At 49.1% G+C, this 9452-nt stretch overlaps 1 non-coding gene across 1 annotated transcript; it reads left to right on the top strand.

The window, feature by feature from the left end:
- The first annotated feature begins 6344 nt into the window (after positions 1–6344).
- Positions 6345–6482, top strand: LOC119939899. Its single transcript, XR_005454852.1, has one exon. It is a non-coding gene; the product is annotated as a small nucleolar RNA SNORA7 (small nucleolar RNA).
- The last annotated feature ends 2970 nt before the right edge of the window (positions 6483–9452 follow it).

The following is a 9452-nucleotide window of genomic DNA, read 5'->3' on the forward strand; positions in this document are numbered from 1 at the left end:
GCAGCAGGATGAAGTCTGGACTGGAGCGGGGAGAGACAGGAGACAGGGAGATCAGCAAGGAGGCTGATGTAGCAAACAAGGTGGGTGAGAACAAGTGCTTGGAATAAGGAGGTAGGAGTTTGGAAAGAGGAAAGGGTGGATTTTAATGAGCATCAGACTTCAGCAGCCCCAGGCAGGTGAGGCTCTTTCTAATGATTGCCCCCACTGCGCGGCGGAGTCCCCCAACCCCCAACAAACAAACAAACATTCTCCTCCGGTCTCCATCTCTCCAGGCCTTGCCTGGGTGGGAGGGATTGTCTAAGCCTGGAAAAGCTCCCAGCTGTGGCTCTGGTCCCGGCTCCTGATCTAGTCCCGGCTTCGGTTCCGGTTCCAACCCTGACCATGGATCTGGCTCGGACTCCCAGTTCCATTCATTCATTCATTCAATCGTATTTATTGAGCGCTTACTGTGTGCAGAGCACTGTACTAAGCGCTTGGGAAGTACAAGTTGGCAACATATAGAGACGGTCCCTACCCAACAGTGGGCTCACAGTCTAGAACTCCCAGGCTGGCTGGCCACGCTCAGCCTTCCAGCCGCTCGGCTGTTGCCCCAGTCCTGAGAGGGGCTGGCAGGACTGGCAAGGCCAGGGCCCCAGCCACAAGAAAGGACTCATTTATCCAGGAGCACACAACCTAGGGGGAAACCACTGAAAGCCCCATCTGGGCAGCCCGGTTTTCTACCAAACTTCAAACTGGATTCCAAACACAAAAATCCAGACAGTCAGGTCTGAAACCAGGTGACAGCCCCTCCCTCTCCCACTTCTTTCTCTCCGCTGGCTCTTCTGAGGCTCTGCAGCCTTCCCCCAAGGGTGACAACTGTCTGCTGTCCCCAGGGGCTGGGCTGGGACTGGGGTGGACAGGCCTCGAGGGGGTGGACAGGCCTCGAGGGGGCTGGAGCCTTGTGGAAGGAAGAAGAGAGGGAGGGACTTGGGAATGAATCTGAGGGCAGGATGCCCCAGTAGAACTCCAAACCAGCCTTGCTGTGAGGGAAGTGTGGGACCTGAGGAGATAGAGGAGAAACTCAAGGGTGTCAGCCTGAGGTGGGGAGTGGAGGGATTTAGGGTGCTCTCCCTGCTCTCTGAGGGTCAGGACTGGGAATCCAGAACAGGACTCAGGAATCTGAGTTTCAACTTCACACCCCATCCCCTGGGGGTTGAAGATGTTGAGCAGTAAAGAGTTTGTTCTGGGCACAGGGAAATTGTCTACCAACTCTGTCTGTTACAGATACTCTGCCAAGCACTTAATACAATGCTCTGCACACAGTCAGCGCTCAATAAATACCATTGAGAAAGAGGTTAGCTTCAAGGGTGAACTAGATTGTAAACTCCTTGAGGACAGGGATCACGTCCACTTGTTGAGTGAGAGGGAAGAGGAGCTTAGAATCGTGGTGTGATCATTCAATCCTTCGATCAATCGATGCTATTTACCAAGTGCTTACTTTGTACTCTGTACAAAAGATTAACTAGACACCATACCTATCCTCAAGGGGTTTACAATCAAATTCATCCTTGAAGGTACCCAGAGAAGTCTTTGAGGGCATTCCATATGCCAGGGGACCAACAATGACAATTTTAGAGGCCTTCCAAGAAAAGAGATTGCCCATCTTTGTTCTCCATCAACACCCAATCCAGCGTTAAAATTCAGGCCCAGGAATAATAGTAGACACTGAGGTATTCGTTAAGCACTTACTATGTGCCAATATAATCAGATGAGACACCAGTCTCTGACACCCATGAGGGGGGTCACACCCTAACAGGAATAGAGAGCAGGTATTATATGCTCATTTTAGAGAAGCAGCACGGTCTAGTGGAATCCTAAAGACCTGAGTTCTAATTCTGACTCTCCCACCTGTCTGCTATGTGATCTTGGGCAATCCTCTGTAATTCCTCTGTACCTCAATTACTTCATCTGTAAAATGTAAGCCCCATGTGGGACAGGGGCTGTGTCCAACCCGATTTGCTTATATCCACCCCAGTGCTTAGTACAGTGCCTTGCACATAAAAGCTTAACAACTACTTCTCTATCTGTTGATGATTTGTACTTCCCAAGCACTTAGTACAGTGCTCTGTACCCAGTAAGCACTCAATAAATACGATTGATTGAATGAATGAATGAAATACCACAGTTATTATTGTTATTTTACAGTTGAGGCACAGAGAAATTAAGTTACTTGCCCAAAGTCATGCAGCAGGCAAGTGGTGGAGCTAGGATTGGAACCCAGGTCCCCTGACTCCCGGTCCTATGCTCTTTCTGGCTGCTGCCTAAAAGTGCTTTCTGGCCTTTAGCAGACAGCCCTTAGGCTGAAGGGAGCCTGTTTCCTGTTTCTGTCTTCCCTACACCAGCATCCAGTGTTCAAAGAGCAGCCGGCTTGTCCGGTGGCCCCACAGCTGTGCTGCCTTGACACTGGGGCAGGTTGACCTGGAGGTGAAACAGGACTCCTCCAGCCTGCTGCCCTAGAGGGGAGGGAGACGGCTTGGCCCTGTGAGGAGAAGGTGAGAAGGAGCACCTGTCCCCATTCTCATCCTGTCCCGCAATGGGTTGGGCCCCAGTGAAAACAGTTACAGGGAAGAGGGAGTGTTTCAGCGGTGGGGAAGAGGCTCTCAACTGTTTGTTCCTGCTCTACCCAGTCCAGGGTCAACCCGGAAGCTGCCGGCTCAGACCAAAATCACTCGGGGTGAAGCAGGTCTGAGCAGCAGGGGCAGGAATTACAGAGAAATACATTTGATTTCTTTGTATTTAATTTTATTTAATTACAAATACATTTGATTGATTGACTGATTGATTGACTGATTGACTGATTGAATTCCAGTCCCAGCGTGCAGCCTTGGGTTCGGGGGACCTGGAGAATTAATCAATCAATCAGTGGTCCTTATTGAGTACTCACTCTGAGCAGAGCACTGTACAAAGTGCTTGGGAGAGAACAACAGAGTTAGTAGATGTGATCCTTGCCCTTAAGGAATTTACAATCTAGCATGGGGAAACAGGCACTAAAATAAATTACAGCAGGAGGAAGGAACAGAGTATAAAGGTATAAACATATGTGCACAAGAGTGTGGGAGTACTCATGTGCTTAGGTGAAGAGGAGGTTCTGGAGTGTCCAGATGGGGGGAAATTTGGTCGGGGAAGGAGGCTAGGTTTCCTGGAGGAAGCAGTTTGAAAATGAGGAGAGCTGTGGTCTGGTGGATGTGAAGGGGAAGGGAGCACCAGGAAGTGGGGGAGGAAGAGCAAGAGGTCAATGGTGAGAGAGAGGAGAATGAGGCACAGTGAGATGACTTGAGAGGAGCAATGGGTGCGACCTGGATTGTACTAGGAGAGAGGCATAGGTAGGAGTGGGTGAGCTGATTGATTGCCTTAAAGCTGATGAGGAGGAAGTTCACTTTGATGCGCTGATGGATGGGCAGTCATTGGAGGTTTGTGACGAAAGTGGAGATGTGTACAGAATGATTTTTTTAGAAAAATGATCCAAGTAGCTCTGGACATATGTACTGGAGAGGGGAGAGGCTGGAGACAATCACCTGAACACAAGAAGCATTATTGAGCACTTACTGTGTGCAGAGCACTGTACTAATCGGCAACATATAGAATGGAAAGAACAGGGGTCTGAGAGTCAGAGGACCTGCATTCTAATCCCAGCTCCACCACTTAATAATAATTTAATAATAATGGCATTTGTTAAGCACTTACTATGTGCAAAGCAGTGTTCTAAAACACTGGGGGGATACAAGGTGATCAGGTTGTCCTGCGTGGGGCTTGCAGTCACCAGCCCCATTTCACAGATGCGGTAACTGAGTCTCCAAGAAGTTAAGTGACTTAACCAAGGTCACACAGCAGACATGTGGCGGAGCCGGGATTCGAACCCATGACTTCGGACTCCAAAGCCCATGCTCTTTCCACTGAGCCATGCTGCTTCTCTATTGGGTGAATTTGGGCAAGTCACTTAACTTCTCTGTGCGTCAGTTACTTCATATGTAAGTATGAAAGAGCCCCTTCCTCCTTCTCCCCCTCGTCCCCCTCTCCATCCCCCCATCTTACCTCCTTCCCTTCCCCACAGCACCTGTATATATATATGTATATATGTTTGTACATATTTGTTACTCTATTTATTTATTTATTTATTTTACTTGTACATATCTATTCTATTTATTTTATTTTGTTAGTATGTTTGGTTTTGTTCTCTGTCTCCCCCTTTTAGACTGTGAGCCCACTGTTGGGTAGGGACTGTCTCTATATGTTGCCAACTTGTACTTCCCAAGTGCTTAGTACAGTGCTCTGCACACAGTAAGCGCTCAATAAATACGATTGATGATGATGATGATGATGATGATTATGATGTTAAATGAGGATTAAAGCTGTGAGTCCCATGTGGGATCTGGATTATGCCCAACCTGATTATCTTGTATCTACTCCAGAGCTTAGTACAGTGCTGGCACATAATCATAATAAGTGTTTAGTAAGCACCATAAAAAAAGGCAGGGAGGACAGTGAGGAGGCTAATTCAGTAGAACTTCCACTGATCATTTCCTCCTTCTCCCCTTCTCCAGAGTGCCTGGGCACCCTGACATCCAAGAGCGAAATAACCCAGGCTGGCAGGGTTTGCTGTGGTCGGGGGCTAGTACTCGCAGAGTCTGGCTCCAAGAAACCTGGGGCAACAGGGGAAGACATTCCGGTGGGGAGGGCAGAGGTCAACGTGGGGGCAGATTTCACCGGTCGGAGTTTATTTGGAGGTAACTGCAAGGCTGGACTCTGCCAGATAGTAGCAGGAGATAAACGCTGGAGGAAGTTCACTGCCCCTCATCCCAGCCAATCAGATATAAGACAGAGGGCTTGTCTCCTGACAATGCACGGAATGGTGGGGACCACCCTACCTGGATGGGGGTGGGCAGGAGTGTGGCTGTGGGCCTGGATTCATGGTGGCTCCTCCTCCCACCTGCTGTTTTGCTCCTGGGCCACGGGTGCAGAAACTGCCCAGGACACAGGTGGCACAAAGGGTCCTCTGAAGGCAGTTTTCTGGGGCCCTGCTCCCCACTTCTCCCCCTCCCAACTCCCCACCTCCCCCGGTATCCCAGATTCCCCAGCTGGGCCATGAAGGGAAGGAGGGAGTCTGGGGGTGGGGTGGGCAGGCTAAGCTTTGGAGTCACGTGGCTCCTGCCCAGAGCCCCCGCACTGAGCCCCTCAGCATTGTCCCAAGGAGCAGGACCAGGCAACTGAGGGGGTGAGCAGGGCAGGAACCCAGGGGAGAGCCACTCCCTCTTAGCAGCCTGGACTCTGCCCCTTGCTGCCAACGCCTAGGGGAGAAGGGAGCCAGGGCAGCTGACTGAAGAGGGGAAAGAGGCTGAGGCTTTGAACTCTCCTCTGCAGTCCGGTCTTTCCTACTGGCAAATGGGGATAGAAAGAAACGGGACTGGAAAAACGGGAAGAGAGAAGTGTTTTTTTTACCCCCAACCAGCTTCTTGTGGGGGCAGGAGGTGGTGGTGATACTGTCAGATCCCCATCTTCCTCCTCTTCCAGAGGAAGGAGCCTGGGACGGTTGGCTCAGCAGAGGCTGGAAATACAGCTGAATGGAGCCGAGCCCAGAGAGGTTGGGAGGAGAAGTAGAATGGACGAGGGGAAAGAGCACAGGGCTGGGAGTCAGGGGATCTGGGTTCTAATCCAGGCTCTGCCATCTGCCTGCCGTGTGACCTTGGGCAAGTCGCTTCGCTTCTCTGTGCCTTGGTGACCTGTGCTTTCATTGGTTTCAAACATCCCTCCTGAATAGTCTGAAGTAACACATGTTGCAGATGCATAAGCTATGAAGTTAGAAATTTTGCAACATAGGGAGCTCACAGGATTTGGCAGTGCCTCTGGCATTTGCAGTAATTACTACCAACGGCGTGTGTTTTCCTACACCTTCAGGAGAGAATCTGACGGAAGCCTTCTGGACTATCTTTCTGACAATGCACACACCTACAAGCGTAGATGTGGTTGTGGGTGTGTACCTGTACAACATTGGTCAGAGCATGAAGAGTGTAACATGAATTTCCCTTCATGTGTGGTTCTTCAAGAATGCAACCCCACTCATTATGGGAGAACCGACTGAAGAATTTGAGCCTCAGAGCAGCGTGGCTTATCGGATAGAGTACAGCCTGGGAGTCAGAAGGACCTAGTTTCTAATCCTGGCTCTTCCACAGGTCCTCTCTGTGACCTTGGGCAAGTCCCTTAACTTCTGTACCTCAGTTACCTCCTCTGTAAAATGGGGATTAAGACTGAGCCCTGTGTGTGACAGGGACTATGTCCAACCTGATGAACTTCTATCTACCCTAGCGTTTACCCTCTCGGTGTCGCACCTGGAGAGTTTCCAGTACTCTACCAGTCTCGGCTATGGGAGGGAGAGTCAAGCAGAGGCATACCCATTCCATTCCTAGCTTGGCCAGTGGCTAGTGAGTGGAAGGCAATCTGCTACTAGTCGAAACTCACCCATGCTGGGCCGCAGCAACGTGGGAGAGAGTCGAGGGTGGAGACTCAAGTTCACTGCACGGAAGGAGGCAATGGTAAACCACTTCTGTATTTTTACCAAGAAAACTCTATGGATACTCTACCAGAACGATCGCAGATGGAGAGTGGGACATTCTGGGAGAGATGTGACTGTGGTGTTGCTATGGGTCGGAAATGACTCGATGGCATATGACAATACCCCTAGTGCTTAGAATAGTTCTTGGAACATAGTAAACACTTAACAAGTACCATAATCATCATCATCATAATAGGGATTTTAACTACCTGCCTTAGACTCATGTGTCTGACCTGATTTTTTTTTAAGGTATGTATTAAGAAGCAGAGAAGCAGCGTGGCTCAATGGAAAGAGCACGGGCTTTGGAACCAGAGGTCATGGGTTCAACTCCCGACTCCGCCAACTGTCAGCTGTGTGACTTTGGGCAAGTCACTTAACTTCTCTGTGCCTCAGTTGCCTCATCTGTAAAATGGGGATTAAAACTTTGAGCCCCCCGTGGGACAACCTGATCATCTTGTAACCTCCCCAGCACTTAGAACAGTCTTTGCACATAATAAGTGCTTAACAAATACCATCATTATATTATTATTATTATTATTAAGTGCTTACTATGTGCTGGCACTGTACTAAGCACTGGGATAGCTACAAGATAATCAGGATGGACACAGTCCGTATCCCACGTGGCGCTCACAATTTTAATCCCCATTTCACAAATGAGGTAAAGTGACTTGCCCAAGGTCACAGAGCAGATTATCTTGTCTCTACCCCAACACTTAGTACAGTGATTGGCACAAAATAAGTGCTTAAAAGGTTGCACAGTTATTATTATTAGAGCCTCTCTTATCTTCCCTTTCTCTCCTCCCTCTGCCTCAGCCGTCTCTGCTCTGAGTCAGTAGGAGTCCTGTGAGGCTAGGGGGTTTGGGAGCAGGGAGGACCCACTCCTCCTGTTACCACTGCCTCCAAACAAAGCCACTTCCCTCTGGGGCAGGACCTAATCCAGGTTGGTTCAGTAGCAGCCAAGGTGTGTGAGGTCCCTGGGGGCAAATTTCCTCACCTGCCTTCAGTCCCTCCTCTCTCTAGGAATAGTAGTAATATTAATAATAGGGTTTGTTTGGCCCTTACCATACAGCAAGCACTGTACAAGATAATCAGGTCTGATACAGTCCCTGTTCCATATGGGGCTCCCACCCCAAGGGTGAGAGGGAACAAAGATTGAACCTCCAGTGTGCAGATGAGGAAACTGAGACCCAGAGAAGCTGAACGCCTTATCCAAGGTCAAAGAGCAGGCAAGTGGTGTTTAAGCAGGATTAGAACCCAGATCCCATGTTCTCTGGGTCATTAGGGCTTGGTGCAGTGAACAACGGAGACAGTGCTGGGGCACAGAGTCCTATCTTTTGTAGCAGGAGATCAGAACCTCCTTGGACTATAGTTTGACCCTAAATTATACCCCCTCCCCATTCTCCATCCCTGGAGATTTTCTCCTATCAATCATATTTATTGAGAAGCCGCGTGGCTCAGTGGAAAGAGCACGGGCTTTGGAGTCAAAAGTCATGGGTTCAAATGCCGGCTCCACCGCTAGTCAGCTGTGTGACTTTGGGCAAGTCATGTAACTTCTCTGTGCCTCAGTTACCTCATCTGTAAAATGGGGATGAAGACTGTGAGCCTCCTGTGGGACAACCTGATCACCTTGTAACCTCCCCAGTGCTTAGAACAGTGCTCCGCACATAGTAAGCAGTTAACAAATACCAACATTATTATTATTATTATTGAGCTTATTGTATGCAAAGCACTATACTAAGCGCTTTGGAAAGTACAATACAATGGAGTTGGTAATTGTGAGTTGGTAATTGTAACTGGTCAAAGGGGCAGAATTCACCCACTCCCCTTCTCCCTCCCTAACTCTCAGCCTTCAGACAGCTCCCATAGTTCCAGGGGAGGGACTCCCATTTTTACTTTCAAAGAGGCATGCCCACCCAACCCCCTCTGAAAGGGGTCTTCCTGGCATGGGAAGTGGAGGGACTGGGTGAGCAGGTCAAATATAACATCACAGAACCTTTCGTCTAATGAGCTCAAAGCATCATTCATCACATGAGCCCCTTCAAAGTACCCAGAGCAGGCTGTGGACTATTGTTCTCACTTCACAGGTGGGGAAACTGAAGTCTCAACCAGCGGCCACCAGCACTTGATCCAAGGGTCCCAGGCTCCCACCCCTATGTGAATCTCTGAGTTGACAGTTCCAAGGGCCAGGCTGAACTCCAGGGAGGCCTTTGGGTAGGTCATCAATCAGTCAGTCAATCAGTCAATGGTATTTATTGAGCACTTACTATGTGCAAAGGAATGTATTAAGCACTTGGAACAGTACAATACAATAGAATTAGCAGGCATGTTCCCATCAGGGGTCTGGGATCATGGCTGGGTGAGTAGCTGGAGATCAGAAGGAAGACCACTCAGGATGATGTGTGGTGCACATATGTGCATATCTATCATTTATTTATTTTTATTAATGTCTGTCTCCCCCTGCTAGACTGTAAGCTTGTTGTGGGTAGAGAATGTGTCTGCTCATTGTTATATTGTACTCTCCCAAGTGCTTAGTACAGTGCTCTGCACAGAGTTAGTGCTCAATAAATATGATTGAATGAATGAATGGGTGCAGGAGGGATCCTGTGGCTTGCATGGAGGAGTGAGGAGAGCCAGGCTTCCCAGACCTTGGGCAAATCACTTAACTTCTCTGGGCCTCCGTTTCCCCATCTGTAAAATGGGGATTCAATACTTCCTCCCTATTAATCAATCGTATTTATTGAGCACTTACTGCGTGCAGAGCACTGTACTAAGTGCTTGGGAAGTACAAGTTGGCAACATATAGAGACAGTCCCTACCCAACAGTGGGCTCACAGTCTAGAAGGGGGAGACAGAGAACAAAACCAAA

This window comes from Tachyglossus aculeatus, chromosome 17 (genome assembly GCF_015852505.1).
Source record: "Tachyglossus aculeatus isolate mTacAcu1 chromosome 17, mTacAcu1.pri, whole genome shotgun sequence".
In the NCBI taxonomy this organism is placed as follows: domain Eukaryota; kingdom Metazoa; phylum Chordata; class Mammalia; order Monotremata; family Tachyglossidae; genus Tachyglossus; species Tachyglossus aculeatus.